The sequence below is a fragment of the Globicephala melas genome, chromosome 12 (genome assembly GCF_963455315.2).
Source record: "Globicephala melas chromosome 12, mGloMel1.2, whole genome shotgun sequence".
NCBI lineage: Eukaryota > Metazoa > Chordata > Mammalia > Artiodactyla > Delphinidae > Globicephala > Globicephala melas.
The window spans coordinates 9,885,107-9,902,051 of NC_083325.1; the positions used below are offsets into that span (position 1 = coordinate 9,885,107).

The 16,945-nt window shown below is 43.9% G+C and overlaps 1 protein-coding gene across 5 annotated transcripts in view; it reads left to right on the forward strand.

Annotated features, from left to right (window-relative positions):
- NEURL3 (neuralized E3 ubiquitin protein ligase 3) overlaps positions 1-16,945 on the forward strand; it is a 91,596-nt gene that overhangs the window by 64,276 nt on the left and 10,375 nt on the right. The window lies entirely within an intron of this gene.

Consider the following 16,945-nt stretch of genomic DNA (forward strand, 5'->3'; position numbering starts at 1 on the left):
TCCCAGATGGACATTTGGGTTGCTTCCACCTTTGGGCTATTGTGAATAATGCTGCAGTGAACATGGATGTGCAAATATCTCTTCAAGACCTTGCTTTTAATTCGTTGGGGTACATACCCAGAAGTGGGATGGCTGGATCCTACGATAGTTCTATTTTTAACTTTTTGAGGAACCACCATACTGTTTTCCACGGCGGCTGTACGGTTTTCCATTCCCACTAGCAGTGCCTAGGGTTCCAGCTTCTCCACATCCTCGCCAGAACTTATCTTCTCTATTTTTTTGGATAGTAGCGACCCTAATGGGTGTGAGGTGGTCCTCTTTCTGTAAGGACATCAGTCACATCGGATTAGGGCCCACCTTAACGGCTTCACCTTAACTTGATGGTTAAGATGCAAAGACCCTCTTTCCAAAGCAGGTCACAATAACAGGTACTGGGGGACGTCAACATCTCTTTTAGGACACGATTCAACCCATAACCCATATTCATATATACAAAAATATATTGTTTATGTTTTGTTTTTTTACATAAACAGTACACTCTTTTACAATTTTTTTTTTTCACGGAACAGTATGTCTTGGAGCTCTTTCCACCTCAGGATGTTCATTTGAGCTGCTGCGTGTTAGTACGTGAGACGGATGTTTATTTAACAGCTTCACCAATGGTAGGTAGACATTTCGCTATTTGGATATTTCAAGCAAAGAATCTTCTGTACAAGCTTCTCTGTGCATCTGAGTGTGTCTCTAAAGATCTAGAAATGTCACTGTTGAGTTGGAGGGTGTGTGCGTTTCTATTATGAAATATCTACTGCCCAGTTGTCCTCCAAAGAGGCTGCACCCACTTCCACTTCCACCAGTTTTGCCACAATCCTGCAAACCCTTGATGGTATTAGCTCTCATTCCCTGTGGTTTGATCCCTTTGCGGCCTTGATTTGTTTTCCCATGCTGGCCTGCATCTTCTCACCTGCTCTTGGGATGGCCTCTGGGGTGAACGGCCTGTTTGCATCTGTGTCACTGAGGATGAGATTCTGTTGCATTTAACAGAAAGGACAATGTCACAGTGGTTTAAACCCATATGTGTTTTGTTTTGTTTTCACATCAAAAGGATCCTATCATAGGCCTTGGGGGGCTGGCTTGGTAGCTCCAGGGTCACTAGGACCTGGATTCCTTCTGTCTTTCTGTGTCTTCTGCATCCTTAGTATGTGGCTTCCACGCTCATGGTTGCCTCAGGATCACCTCACACCCACAGTCTAAACTGTGGTTAGGAGGAAACAGAGGACAGGCTCTTTCTTTTTTTTTTTTTTTTAACATCTTTATTAGAGTATAATTGCTTTACAATGGTGTGTTAGTTTCTGCTTTATAACAAAGTGAATCAGTTATACATATATGTATGTTCCCATATCTCTTCCCTCTTGCGTCTCCCTCCCACCCACCCTCCCTATCCCACCCCTCCAGACGGTCACAAAGCACCGAGCTGATCTCCCTGTGCCATGCGGCTGCTTCCCACTAGCTATCTACCTTACGTTTGGTAGTATATATATGTCCATGCCTCTCTCTCGCTTTGTCACAGCTCACCCTTCCCCCTCCCCATATCCTCAAGTCCGTTCTCTAGTAGGTCTGTCTCTTTATTCCTGTCTTATCCCTAGGTTCTTCATGACTTTTTTTTCTTAAATTCCATATATATGTGTTAGCATACGGTATTTGTCTTTCTCTTTCTGACTTCACTCTGTATGACAGACTCTAGGTCTATCCACCTCATTACAAATAGCTCAATTTTGTTTCTTTTATGGCTGAGTAATATTCCATCGTATATATGTGCCACATCTTCTTTATCCATTCATCCGAAGACGGGCACTTAGGTTGTTTCCATCGCCGGGCTATTGTAAATAGAGCTGCAATGAACATTCTGGTACATGACTCTTTTTGAATTATGGTTCTCTCAGGGTGTATGCCCAGTAGTGGGATTGCTGGGTCGTATGGTAGTTCTATTTGTAGTTTTTTAAAGGAACCTCCATACTCTTCTCCATACTGGCTGTACCAATTCACATTCCCACCAGCAGTGTAAGAATGTTCCCTTTTCTCCACACCCTCTCCAGCATTTATTGTTTCTAGATTTTTTGATGATGGCCATTCTGACTGGTGTGAGGTGATATCTCATTGTAGTTTTGATTTGCATTACTCTAGTGATTAATGATGTTTAGCATTCTTTCATGTGTTTGTTGGCAATCTGTATATCTTCTTTGGAGAAATGTCTGTTTAGGTCTTCTGCCCATTTTTGGATTGGTTTGTTTGGTTTTTTGTTATTGAGCTGCATATAAATTTTGGAGATTAATCCTTTGTCAGTTGCTTCGTTTGCAAATATTTTCTCCCATGCTGAGGGTTGTCTTTTGGTCTTGTTTCTGGTTTCCTTTGCTGTGCAGAAGCTTTGAAGTTTCATTAGGTCCCATTTGTTTATTTTTGTTTTTATTTCCATTTCTCTAGGAGGTGGGTCAAAAAGGATCTTGCTGTGATTTATGTCATAGAGTGTTCTGCCTATGTTTTCCTCTAAGAGTTTGATAGTGTCTGGCCTTATATTTAGATCTTTAATCCATTTTGAGTTTATTTTTGTGTATGGTGTTAGGGAGTGATCTAATCTCATACTTTTACATGTACCTGTCCAGTTTTCCCAGCACCACTTATTGAAGAGGCTGTCCTTTCTCCACTGTACATTCCTGCCTCCTTTATCAAAGATAAGGTGACCATATGTGCATGGGTTTATCTCTGGGCTTTCTATCCTGTTCCATTGATCTTTCTGTTTTTGTGCCAGTACCATACTGTCTTGATTACTGTAGCTTTGTAGTATAGTCTGAAGTCAGGGAGCCTGATTCCTCCAGCTCTGTTTTTCTTTCTCAAGTTTGCTTTGGCTGTTTGGGGTCTTTTGTGTTTCCATACAAATTTGAAATTTTTTGTTCTATTCTGTGAAAAATGCCAGTGGTAGTTTGATAGGGATTGCATTGAATCTGTAGATTGCTCTGGGTAGTAGTCATTTTCACAATGTTGATTCTTCCAATCCAAGAACATGGTATATCTCTCCATCTATTTGTATCATCTTTAATTTCTTTCATCAGTGTCTTATAATTTTCTGCATACAGGTCTTTTGTCTCCTTAGGTAGGTTTATTCCTAGATATTTTATTCTTTTTGTTGCAATGGTAAACGGGAGTGTTTTCTTGATTTCACTTTCAGATTTTTCATCATTAGTGTATAGGAATGCCAGAGATTTCTGTGCATTAATTTTGTATCCTGCAACTTTTCCAAATTCATTGATTAGCTCTAGTAGTTTTCTGGTAGCATCTTTAGGATTCTCTATGTATAGTATCATGTCATCTGCAAACAGTGACAGCTTTACTTCTTCTTTTCCGATTTGGATTCCTTTTATTTCCTTTTCTTTGATTGCTGTGGCTAAAACTTCCAAAACTATGTTGAATAAGAGCGGTGAGAGTAGGCAACCTTGTCTTGTTCCTGATCTTCGTGGAAATGCTTTCAGTTTTTCACCATTGAGGATGATGTTGGCTGTGGGTTTGTCATATATGGCCTTTATTATGTTGAGGAAAGTTCCCTCTATGGCTACTTTCTGCAGGGTTTTTATCATAAATGGGTGTTGAATTTTGTCGAAAGCTTTCTCTGCATCAATTGAGATGATCATATGGTTTTTCTCCTTCAGTTTGTTAATATGGTTTATCACATTGATTGATTTGCATATATTGAAGAATACTTGCATTCCTGGAATAAACCCCACTTGATCATGGTGTATGATCCTTTTAATGTGCTGTTGGATTCTGTTTGCTAGTATTTTATTAAGGAGTTTTGCATCTATGTTCATCAGTGATATTGACCTGTAGTTTTCTTTATTTGTGACATCTTGTCTGGTTTTGGTATCAAGGTGATGGTGGCCTTGTAGAATGAATTTGGGAGTGTTCCTCCCTCTGCTATATTTTGGAAGAGTTTGAGAAGGATAGGTGTTACCTCTTCTCTAAATATTTGATAGAATTCGCCTGTGAAGCCATCTGGTCCTGGGCTTTTGTGTGTTGGAAGATTTTTAATCACAGTTTCAACTTCAGTGCTTGTGATTGGTCTGTTCATATTTTCTATTTCTTCCTGATTCAGTCTTGGCAGGTTGTGCATTTCTAAGAATTTGTCCATTTCTTCCAGTTTGTCCATTTTATTGGCATAGAGTTGCTTGTAGTAATCTCTCATGATCTTTTGTATTTCTCCAGTGTCAGTTGTTACTTCTCCTTTTTCATTTCTAATTCTATTGATTTGAGTCTTCTCCCTTTTTTTCTTGATGAGTCTGGCTAATGGTTTATCAATTTCGTTTATCTTCTCAAAGAACCACCTTTTAGTTTTATTGATCTTTGCTGTCATTTCCTTCATTTCTTTTTCATTTATTTCTGATCTGATTTTTATGATTTCTTTCCTTCTGCTAACTTTGGGTTTTTTTTTGTTCTTCTTTCTCTAATTGCTTTAGGTGCAAGGTTAGGTTGTTTATTCGAGATGGTTCCTGTTTCTTAACGTAGGATTGTATTGCTATAAATTTCTCTCTTAGAACTGCTTTTGCTGCATCCCATAGGTTTTGGGTCGTCGTGTCTCCATTGTCATTTGTTTTTAGGTATTTTTTGATTTCTTCAGTGATCACTTCGTTATTAAGTAGTGTATTATTTAGCCTCTATGTGTTTGTATTTTTTATAGATCTTTTCCTGTAATTGATATCTAGTCTCATAGCGTTGTGGTCGGAAAAGATACTTGATACAATTTCAATTTTCTTAAATTTACCAAGGCTTGATTTGTGACCCAAGATATGATCTATCCTGGAGAATGTTCCATGAGCACTTGAGAAAAATGTGTATTCTGTTGTTTTTGGATGGAATGTCCTATAAATATCAATTAAGTCCATCTTGTTTAATGTATCATTTAAAGCTTGTGTTTCCTTTTTTATTTTCATTTGGGATGATCTGTCCATTGGTGAAAGTGGGGTGTTAAAGTCCCCTACTATGAATGTGTTACTGTCGATTTCCCCTTTTATGGCTGTTAGTATTTGCCTTATGTATTGAGGTGCTCCTACGTTGGGTGCATAAATATTTACAATTGTTATATCTTCTTGTTGGATTGATCCCTTGATCATTATGTAGTGTCCTTCTTTGTCTCTTCTAATAGTTTTTATTTTAAAGTCTATTTTGTCTGATATGAGAATTGCTACTCCACCTTTCTTTTGGTTTCCATTTGCATGGAATATCTTTTTCCATCCCCTTACTTTCAGTCTGTATGTGTCTCTAGGTCTGAAGTGGGTCTCTTGTAGACAGCTTATATATGGGTCTTGTTTTTGTATCCATTTAGCCAATCTTTGTCTTTTGGTGGGAGCATTTAGTCCATTTATGTTTAAGGTAATTATCAATATGTATGTTCCTATTCCCATTTTCTTAATTGTTTGGGGTTCGTTATTGTAGGTCTTTTCCTTCTCTTGTGTTTCTTGCCTAGAGAAGTTCCTTTAGCATTTGTTGTAAAGCTGGTTTGGTGGTGCTGAAGTCTCTCAGCTTTTGCTTGTCTGTAAAGGTTTTAATTTCTCCATCAAATCTGAATGAGATCCTTGCTGGGTAGAGTAATCTTGGTTGCAGGTTTTTCCCCTTCATCACTTAAAATATGTCCTGCCAGTCCCTTCTGGCTTGCAGAGTTTCTGCTGAAAGATCAGCTGTTAACCTTATGGAGATTCCCTTGTGTGTTATTTGTTGTTTTTCCCTTGCTGCTTTTAATATGTTTTCTTTGTATTTAATTTTTGACAGTTTGATTAATATGTGTCTTGGCGTATTTCTCCTTGGATTTATCCTGTATGGGACTCTCTGTGCTTCCTGGACTTGATTAACTATTTCCTTTCCCATATTAGGGAAGTTTTCAACTATAATCTCTTCAAATATTTTCTCAGTCCCTTTCCTTTTCTCTTCTTCTTCTGGAACCCCTATAATTCGAGTGTTGGTGCATTTAATGTTGTCCCAGAGGTCTCTGAGACTGTCCTCAATTCTTTTCATTCTTTTTTCTTTATTCTGCTCTGCAGTAGTTATTTCCACTATTTTATCTTCCAGGTCACTTATCCGTTCTTCTGCCTCAGTTATTTTCCTATTGATTCCATCTAGAGTATTTTTAATTTCATTTATTGTGCTGTTCATCATTGTTTGTTTCATCTTTAGTTCTTCTAGGTCCTTGTTAAATGTTTCTTGCATTTTGTCTATTCTATTTCCAAGATTTTGGATCATCTTTACTATCATTATTCTGAATTCTTTTTCAGGTAGACTGCCTATTCCCTCTTCATTTGTTAGGTCTGGTGGGTTTTTATCTTGCTCCTTCATCTGCTGTGTGTTTTTCTGTCTTCTCATTTTGCCTATCTTACTGTGTTTGGGGTCTCCTTTTTGGAGGCTGCAGGTTCGTAGTTCCCGTTGTTTTTGGTGTCTGTCCCCAGTGGCTAAGGTTGGTTCAGTGGGTTGTGTAGGCTTCCTGGTGGAGGGGACTAGTGCCTGTGTTCTGGTGGATGAGGCTGGATCTTGTCTTTCTGGTGGGCAGGTCCACGTCTGGTGGTGTGTTTTCGGGTGTCTGTGGACTTATTATGATTTTAGGCAGGCTCTCTGTTAATGGGTGCGGTTGTGTTCCTGTCTTGCTAGTTTGGCATAGGGTGTCCAGCACTGTAGCTTGCTGGTCATTGAGTGAAGCTGGGTGCTGGTGTTGAGATGGAGATCTCTGGGAGATTTTTCGCTGTTTGATATTATGTGGAGCTGGGAAGTCTCTTGTGGACCAGTGTCCTGAAGTTGGCTCTCCCACCTCAGAGGCACAGCACTGACTCCTGACTGCAGCACCAAGAGCCTTTCATCCACATGGCTCAGAATAAAAGGGAGAAAAAGTAGAAAGAATTAGTAGAAGTAGAAAGAAAGAAGGAAAAAAAGAAAGGAGGGAGGGAGGAAGGAAGGAAAAAAAGAAAGATAAAGTAAAATAAAATAAGATAAAATATAATAAAGTTATTAAAATAAAAAAATAATTATTAAGAAAAAAACGGATAGAACCGTAGGACAAATGGTGGAAGCAAAGCTATACAGAAAAAATCTCACACAGAAGCATACACATACACACTCACAAAAAGAGGAAAAGGGGAAAAAATCATAAATCTTGCTCTCAAAGTCCACCTCCTCAATTTGGGATGATTTGTTGTCTATTCAGGTATTCCACAGATGCAGGTACATCAAGTTGATTGTGGAGATTTAATCCGCTGCTTCTGAGGCTGCTGGGGGAGATTTCCCTTCCTCTTCTTTGTTCTCACGGCTCCCAGGGGCTCAGCTTTGGATTTAGGCCCCGCCTCTACGTGTAGGTCGCCGGAGGGCGTCTGTTCTTCGCTCAGACAGGATGGGGTTAAAGGAGCCGCTGATTCGGGGCCTCTGGCTCACTCAGGCCGGGGGCGGGGGGGGAGGGAGGGGCACGGAGTGCGGGGTGAGCCTGCCGCGGCAGAGGCCGGCGTGACGTTGAACCAGCCTGAGGCGCGCCGTGCGTTCTCCCCGGGTAGTTGTCCCTGGATCCCGGGACCCTGGCAGTGGCGGGCAGCACAGGCTCCCGGGAGGGGGTGTGGATAGTGACCTGTGCTCGCACACAGGCTTCTTGGTGGCGGCAGCAGCAGCCTTAGCATCTCATGCCCGTCTCTGGGGTCCGCGCTTTTAGCCGCGGCTCGCGCCCGTCTCTGGAGCTCCTTTAAGCAGAGCTCTTAATCCCCTCTCCTCGCGCACCAGGAGACAAAGAGGGAAGAAAAAGTCTCTTGCCTCTTCAGCGGGTCCAGTTTCCCAGGCTCCCTCCCGGCTAGCCGTGGTGCACTAACCCCCGGCAGGCTGCGTTCACGCCGCCAACCCCAGTCCTCTCCCTGCGCTCTGACCGATGCCCCAGCCTCAGCTCCCAGCCCCGCCCGCCCCGGCGGGTGAGCAGACAAGTCTCTCGGGCTGGTGAGTGCTAGTCGGCCCTGATCCTCTGTGCGGGAATCTCTCCGCTTTGCCCTCTGCACCCCTGTGGCTGCGCTCTCCTCCGCTGCTCCGAAGCTTTCCCCCTCCGCCTCCCGCAGTCTCCGCCCGCGAAGCGGCTTCCTAGTGTGGAAACCTTTCCTCCTTCACAGCTCCCTCCCACTGGTGCAGGTCCCGTCCTTATTCTTTTGTCTCTGTTTTTTCTTTTGCCCTACCCAGGTACATGGGGAGTTTCTTGCCTTTTGGGAGGTCTGAGGTTTTCTGCCAGCGTTCAGTGGGTGTTCTGTAGGAGTTGTTCCACGTGTAGATATATTTCTGGTGTATCTGTGGGGAGGAAGGTGATCTCCGTGTCTTCAGGACAGGCTCTTTTAAAGAACTTTTCTGTTGGTCCCACTGACAAGACACTGGCCAGAACTGAGTCACATGACCCACTTAGGTGCAGGGAGTCTGGGAATTGTAGTTTTCCAGCTGGGTACACTGCCAGGAAGAGGGGCTGGGTAATGGGTAAGTGACAGCAGTCATTGCCCCAGGATCCTGTCCTGTTCTCAAAGAATGAGGAAACTGGAAAGAGTTGTAGGCGTGTTGGATCAGGGCCTGGCGGTAACGGCGAGTGACAAGGGAAGGGGCTCTTCCACTTCCCACAGCACCTCCTTCCTGTCTCAAGAGCAGGGTTCCCTCCGACAGCAGCAATGCTTGCGGGGGGCCCCAGCACCCCAGCGATGAGAAGGCCTGCGGGGAGGAGGATGGAGGGGGCAGGAGAGCAGCCCCCGGGACACTCTGCACCTGGAGTCAAGGGGCGTGACTGCTGAGAACAGATAACGTAGTCCCAGGCCGCTAGCCCCGGCAGTGGAAGGTGAGGTTAGATTAGAGCAGAGGCTGGGAGGGAATGTGGGTGGGGCCCAGCGGGACCATCAGGGGCCTGAGGCTCTCCCTGGAGTTGCGGTGCATGGCAGCAGTCCTTCGGAGGGAGGCTGGGGAACCAAGGCAGACGGTGGAGGTGTTTGAGGTCCCTCGGGGGCGCCTTCACCAGGAGAGCCTCTGAGGTGGGGGAGGGGTGGGTGGCTCAACGGGGCACAGGGCCCACATCGGCTCCTGTCTGGGACTCGAGACAGGCTTCTCCGAAGCACAAGAGTGTAAGCGGGAGCGGAGGGGAGCCGGGGGAGAGAGGCCGGAAGGGAAACCCAGATGAACTGGGGCCGGGCACATGGAGCTTTTCGCTGGCGCAGTAGTGGAGATTAACAGAAGAGATGTTCTAGGCTTGAAAAGATGAGGGAAGAGGGTGGGGCAGCTGGAAGAGGGAAGGAGCCTGTGCCTGGGGATGGGGATGGCAAAGGGCTGCAGTGCCCCAGCGAGGTCCGCACCCCTCATTCAGTGCCTCTGCTCCTACTGTCAGCCTGGAACACCCTTGGCCAGTCTCTGCCCTGCAAAGGCAGATGGGCATTTATCTTTATTTATATTGCGTTGGCCAAAAAGTTCATTTGGGTTTTTCCATACCTTTTTGGCCAACCCAAGATGTATACTTATACCTATTCTCCGTGGTCAAGAGTAGGTAAACAAATACAAATAAATACTATTTCAAACAAAAGTAGGAAGTGATGGATAAAGTTTATATTTTACCGCAGGACAAGAAAATTTAAGCATAACATATTCCCTGCCCGTATTGGGCCCTCCCTAACGTGCATCTGCATTGTGCATTAATCAGACCTCCTCAAAGGTGGGAATGCCTGCTCCACCGAAAAGATCAGTGTTTTATTATCCTTCTTCTCATGCCAGCAGTTTAACTCCTTACAAGATGAATTTTCCCTTCCTAATCCTGAAAGGGGTCATGGTCACCTACTTCACCTTGTACAGGCAGATCTGGTCTTTAGTGAACGTTATGTAAAATGTCAGTGTGCTATTTGGTGTACAATCCCTTGTCTTGAAAATGGATATGATTGTGCCTTCGACTTCTAACAGGCGGAACCGTCTTCAAGAGTTTTCTGAAAGACTGTCTCCCAGGTTGGCTCCAGTAAGATACTCTATTTAGATCGACTGTTGATTAATTTTTTGGCAATGGAAGGAAGGGTTTTAGAAATCCTTAGAGATGAGACCCACCCTGTGTCAGATATGAAGTAACCATCTCTCAGCTCCAAACCCACCGCCTATTCTCTGCTGGGTGATGCTGCGTCTGGTGCTCTGCAAATCACGTTTCTGCCTTGCCAGCCACTCCCTGTCAGTTTATGCCTAGGAGAGGCATGTGAGGGAGACTGCAGGGCTGGCGGGAAAGGGACCTGCCCCGTGACCCACCTCCCCACCCTGTGAGGGTCCCCAGCCACCCTTCTTACCCACCCCCAGCAGCGGCTGTTCCTTCCTGAGGCTGCAGTTGGCAGCTTTTCTAACCCTCAGACCCAGCTTCACCGTGTCCTGTGGAAGACACTAGCATTAGCCGAGCAGCACCCCTCGGGGGTCAGAGTCTCCACTCTCTGGAGCCCCTCTTCGAAGTCTCTGAGTTTTTCTCTTTGTTCCCCTCCCTGGCTTTCCCAGCCCTTGGGGTGGGTGCTTTTGGGAGTTGCTACTTACCCGATACCTTAGAGTGAGAGTTCTCTTTTTACCCTTTCAATATCAACAACTCTTTATACCCAGTGAGCAGTTCTTGTTACAGGTAAGTTCCCTGTACATGTATCAGGTTTCTGTCTCCTGACTAGACACTTGCTGAAACAACACCCATCTCGATTTTAACATAGGAGGTGACTGAGATCCAGAGGCAGTACCATGAATTCAGTGCTCTTATTCATCTGTAAGAACAGAGATGGTTTCCCAACTGGGCTTCCTTTTTTTTTAAATTAATTTTTATTGGCATATAGTTGATTTACAATGTTGTGTTAGTTTCTGCCGTACAGCAAAGTGAATCAGTTATACATATATCCACTCTTTTTTAGATTCTGTTCCCATATAGGTCATTACAGAGTATTGAGTAGAGTTCCCTGTGCTCTACAGTAGGTCCTTATTAGTTATCTATTTTATATATAGTAGTGTGTATATGTCCATCCCAGTCTCCCAATGTATCCCTCTTCCTGCTGGGCCTCCATATTGACAAAGTGTAGCAAGGATGCCACCGTGTAGCTCAGCATGTCCATCTCAGTGTCCTCCTTTCTTTCCACACTGGCCGCCTCTCCTACTGGCACACGGGGACTTTCCACCTTCATGTCTACAGGTGCCCACTCTCTCCCCATGACCTGTGTTCCTGCCCCAATTGCTCCTTCGGCAAGAGGGAGGGCAGCTCTGATCCCTCCACCTTGCCCTCCAGGGCAGGGTCCCCCTCTTCTCTGGTTCTGCAATATTTTTAACTCCTGAGGAACTGGCACCAGATTCCACTTGGGCAAACCCAGTTGTATACGAATTCCATTCATTCTCATCCAGGGAAAAGTATCTCTAGGAGAAAGATTTCTGTTAGGAAAAATAACTCTGGGCTTGGATTCAGAAGATCTGAACAATTTGCCCCAGAGCCTCCTGGCAAGCAAGGAAATTTGGAAGACTGTTCTGTTTCCTTCCTGGGGAAATAAAATAAGCTTGTGTAGCAGAGCTCCAGAAGGAAACTTTCTAGCCAACCATCCCCAAAAAACAAAGGAAGTTTATTTACATTGGAAATGTGACCCCAACTGCCCACTGCAGCTCCACTGCTGAGATGGGGCAGGGATATCATAAACAAGAAGAGACATTTAATCCAGAATGAACAGGGTTGAGATATCAACCCACTGAGAGAGAGGCCCCGCATGGCCTGTCAGAGTTCTGCTAGAGAGATACAAATGTGATATTGTCCCATTTAATCTGACAAAGAGTTTTTCCCTCCCTGATTTGAGGATTTATTCATGTGAAAATCTTACAAAGGGACAGAAATGCAATCCCAACCTTTTGTTTCATAAACCTTTTTTTTTTTTTGGCTGCATTGGGTCTTCGTTGCTGCGTGCGGGCTTTCTCTAGTTGCAGCGAGCGGGGGCTACTCTTGGTTGCGGTGCGCAGGCTTCTCATTGCGGTGGCTTCTTTTGTTGTGGAGCACAGGCTCTAGGCACATGGGCTTCAGTAGTTGCGGCACTTGGGCCCTAGAGCGTGTGGGCTTCAGTAGTTGCGGCATGCAGGTTCAGTAGTTGCGGTGCACAGGCTCAGTAGTTGTGGCGCACGGGGTTAGTTGCTCTGCAGCATGTGGGATCTTCCCAGACCAGGGATCGAACCCACATCCCCTGCATTGGCAGGCGGATTCTTAACTACTGCGCCACCAGGGAAATCCCTCATAAATAATTTTTCCCTTTTTTTTTTTTTTTTGCGGTACGCGGGCCGCTCACCATTGTGGCCTCCCCTGCCGCGGATCACAGGCCCCGGACGCGCAGGCCCAGCGGCCACGGCCCACGGGCCCAACCACCCCGCGGCACGCGGGACCCTCCCGGACCGGGGCACGAACCCGCGTCCCCCGCATCGGCAGGCGGACTCTCAACCGCTGCGCCACCAGGGAAGCCCCCTCATAAATCATTTTTAATGAAAAAAAAAATGTGATGAAGTCAGGGCTGTCACAAGAATCCAAGGTGAACTGTGTTGATGGTGGAGTCCAGAGGAAGGCGGGTTGCTTCTTTAGTCAGATGTCAACAGTGCACCCAGCACATCTGAGGTGCTGATGAGTAAACGGAGACTTCCTCTCTGCTTTGAATCATCACTAGGAAACAGGACCCTGGCCTGGAAACTCCGATCCTGGAGTCCTAGTCTTACAGAATAGCAAATGTGGAGCAAATTCTAGTAGGAAGCAATGAACTTCCTGTTTGCCTCAGCAGGGGATTAAGAAAGAATATTACAAAAAAAAAAAGGAGTGTTACGCCTGTAAAATTAGTGCAGAAGGTCCTCTAATAGGTATCATTATGCTTGTACAACTTCAACTTTCCCCAGACAACCTCTCTACATACTAGGCCTGTGAATTAGGCAAAGAAGGGATGATTATGCCGATTTGACAGTTGAGGAAACTGAGGCACAGAGAGGTTAGGGGTCTGGTCCAGCTTCCCATTGCTGGGTCCTTTTAGAGCTATGATTACACACACACACACCCGTCTTGTGTTCTATGGTTGTTCACTGATTGTCACATTTTGTTTTTTCAGTTTTACAAAGGGATCACTTATTCATTCAACACATTTGTTTGTTTATTTTTGGCTGCATTGGGTCTTCGTTGCTGCGCGGGCTTTCTCTAGTTGCAGAGAGCGGGGGCTACTCTTCGTTGCAGTGTTGGGCCTCTCATTGCGGTGGCTTCTCTTGTTGAGGAGCATGGGCTCTGGGCACGCGGGCTTCAGTAGTTGTGGCTTGCGGGCTCTAAAGCGCAGGCGCAGTAGTTGTGGTGCACGGGCTTAGTTGCTCCATGGCATGTGGGATCCTCCCAGACCAGGGCTCGAACCCATGTCTCCTGCATTGGCAGGCAGATTCTTTGCCACTGCGCCACCAGGGAAGCCCTCAACACACATTTATTGAGTACTACTCTGTACGTTTCTCTTTTTTCTTTTTTAATTGAAGAATAGTTGATTTACAATGTTGTGTTACTTTCAGGTGTACAGCAAAATGACTTGGAGATTATATATATATAATATATATTATATATAATATAATATATAAAATATAATATATATTATATATTATATAATATATATAATATAATATATATTATATATAATATATACATACACACACATACTCTTTTTCAGATTCTTTTCCATTATAGGTTATTACAAGGTATTGAATATAGTTTCCAGTGCTATACAGTAGGTTCTTGTTTATTTTATATATAGTAGTGTGTATCTGTTAATTCCAGACTCCTAATATATCCCTCCCTACTTGCCCCTTTGATAACCATATGTTTCTTTTCAATGTCTGTGAGTCTATTTCTGTTTTGTCAATAAGTTCATTTGTATCATTTTTTAATTTTTAAAAAATATATATTTATTTATTTGGCTGCACTGGGTCTTAGTTGCAGCATGTGGGATCTTTCTTTGTTGCAGCATGCAGCATCCTTCAGTTGTAGCATGTGGGATCTTTTTTAGTTTCGGCATGCTAACTCTTAGTTGCAGCATGCATGTGGGATCTAGTTCCCTGACCAGGGATCGAACCTGGGCCCCCTGCATTGGGAACACCTGAGCCCCCAACTACTGGACCACCAGGAAAATCCCTGTATCATTTTTTTAGATTCCTCATGTGATATATAGTTGTCTTTATCTGACTTAATTCACTTAGTATGATAATCTCTAGGTCCATCCATGTTGCTGCAATGGCATCATTTCATTCTTTTTATGGCTAAGTAATATTCTATTGTGTATATATATATACCACATCTTCCTTATTCATTCGTCTGTTGATGGACATTTAGGTTGCTTCCATGTCTTGGCTATTATAAATAGTGCTTCAGTGAACACTGGGGTACATGTATCTTTTCCTATTATAGTTTTCTCTGGATATATGCACAGGAGTGAAATTGCTGGATCATATGGTAACGCTATTTTAGTTTTTTAGGGAACCTCCATACTGTTCTCCATAGTGACTGCACCGATTTACATTCCCACCAACAGTGTAGGAGGGTTCCCTTTTCTCCACACCCTCTCCAGCATTTGTTATTTGTAGACTTTTTAATGATGATGGCCATTCTGACCAACGTGAGGTGGTACCTCTTTGTAGTTTTAATTTGCATTTCTCTAATAATTAGCAATGGTGAGCATCTTTTCATGTGCCTGTTGGCCATCTGTATGTCTTCATTGGAGAAATGTCTAATTAGGTCTTCTGCCCATTTTTTGATTGGGTTGGGTGTTTTGTTGTTGTTATTGAGTTGTATGAACTGTTTGTATATTTTGGAAATTAAGCCCTCGTCGGTAGCATTGTTTGCAAATATTTTCGCCCAGTTTGTAGGCTGTCTTTTCGTTTTGTTTATGGTTTCCTTTGGCTGTGCAAAAGCTTGTAAGTTTGATTAGGTCCCATTTGTTTATTTTTGCTTTTATTTCTACTACCCTAAGAAAACATTGGTTCACTTTACATCAGAGAATGTTTTGCCTATGTCCCAAGAGTTTTATGGTGTCATGTCTTGTATTTGTCTTTAATCCATTTTGAGTTTATTTTTTTGTGTGGTGTGAAGGTATGTTCTAATTTCATTTATTTACATTGGCTGTCTAGCTTTCCCAACACCACTTTCTGAAGAGACTGTCTTCTCTCCATTGTATATTCTTGCCTCCTTTGACAAAGATTGACTCTAGGTGTGTGGGTTTATTTCTGGGCTCTCTATTCTGTTCCATTGATCCATATGTCTATTTTTGTGCCAATACCATGCTGTTTTGCCTACTGTAACTTTGTAGTATTGTCTGAAGTCTGGGAGGGTTATTGCCTCCTGCCTTGTTCTTTTTCCTCAGGATTACTTTGGCAATTCTGGGTCTTTTATGGTTCCATATAAATTTTAGAATTATTTGTTCTGGTTCTGTGAAAAGTGTCATGGGTAATTTGATAGGGATTGCTTTAAATCTGTAGATTGTTTTGGGTAGCGTGGCCATTTTAACAATATTAATCAGAAGAGATTTTTAATTAAACACAAAGCAAATAAAACCCAACTGCACCTGGAAAATGTACGCGTTGCAAATTTGTGGTTTACTGGCCCAAGGGAGCTGCCCGATTGCACAGCTATGGCTGTGGAAGACGGTGTGTTGTTGGCTAAAGGGGCCAGAACTCAGAGTTCAGGCTTAGGGAAAGCAGCTGGGAATTTGAAAGGGAGAAATCCTGGCAGTGTGAGACCCTCGGCAGAAAAAAGATAGAAACGCTTGAGCATCGGCTGCCTTCCCCAGCTGACAGTTCAACTAGGTGTCTATGGGGGGACACCTGGTGAAGAGAAGCTTACTCTTGGGAGAGAGCTATGCGGAGCAAGAGCTGTGAGTTTGATGCTCCTCCCCCTGGTGCATTCCCCAACTACTTGCATCTCACCTGGAAAAAAATCTGAAGCTGGATGGGCTGGAAGGACAGAGCCCAGAGGGGGTGGAGGAGCTCGAAGATGGGGGAATCTCTATCCTAACAAGGAAGTCACGGAGAGGATGATCCCATCTCTGCCCAGATCCTTGGTCAATCTCCAAATTTTGCAGGCAGAGGGAAGACCTATGGAATCAGGCCTTAAAAGCAACAGTGGGTAGCTATAAGAACAGATACCAATAACTTCATACCATAGGGGATACAAAGTTAGCAGTTTGAATCCAACTCTTACTTGAGTAAATATCTAAGCATCTTCAGAAGAACATGATAGAATCCAAAGTCACTACAACGTTTTATCTGATATCCGATTTTCAACCAAAAAGTACTAAACATGCAAAGAAACAGGATTATATAATCTATATTAAGGAAAAAGAGCATTCAATAGAAATTAATGCTAAATGGGCCTGGATGTTGGATTTCGCAAAGACTTCAAAGTAGCTTTTACAAATATGTTGAAAGAATTAAAAAGAAAGTATGTTCAGGGACTTCCCTGGTGGCGCAATGGTTAAGAATCCATCTGCTAATGCAGGGGGCGTAGGTTCGATCCCTGGTCCAGGAAGATCTCACATGCCGCGGAGCAAATGAGCCCGTGCGCCACAACTACTGAGCCTGCGCTCTAGGGCCCGTGAGCCGCAACTACTGAGCCCGAGTACCACAACTACTGAAGCCTGTGCGCCTAGAGCCCATGCTCTGCAACAAGAGAAGCCACCCAATGAGAAGCCCACGAACCGCAGCAAAGAGTAGCCCCCACTCGCCACAACTAGAGAAAAGCCCACGTGCAGCAACAAAGACCCGAGGCAGCCAAAAATAAAAATTAATTAATTAACAAAAAAAGACCACATATTGTGTTATGATTTTATTTATATGAAATGTCCTGAAGAGGCAAATCTGTAGACAGAAACTAGGTTAATGGTTGCCTTCCCCTCACAAC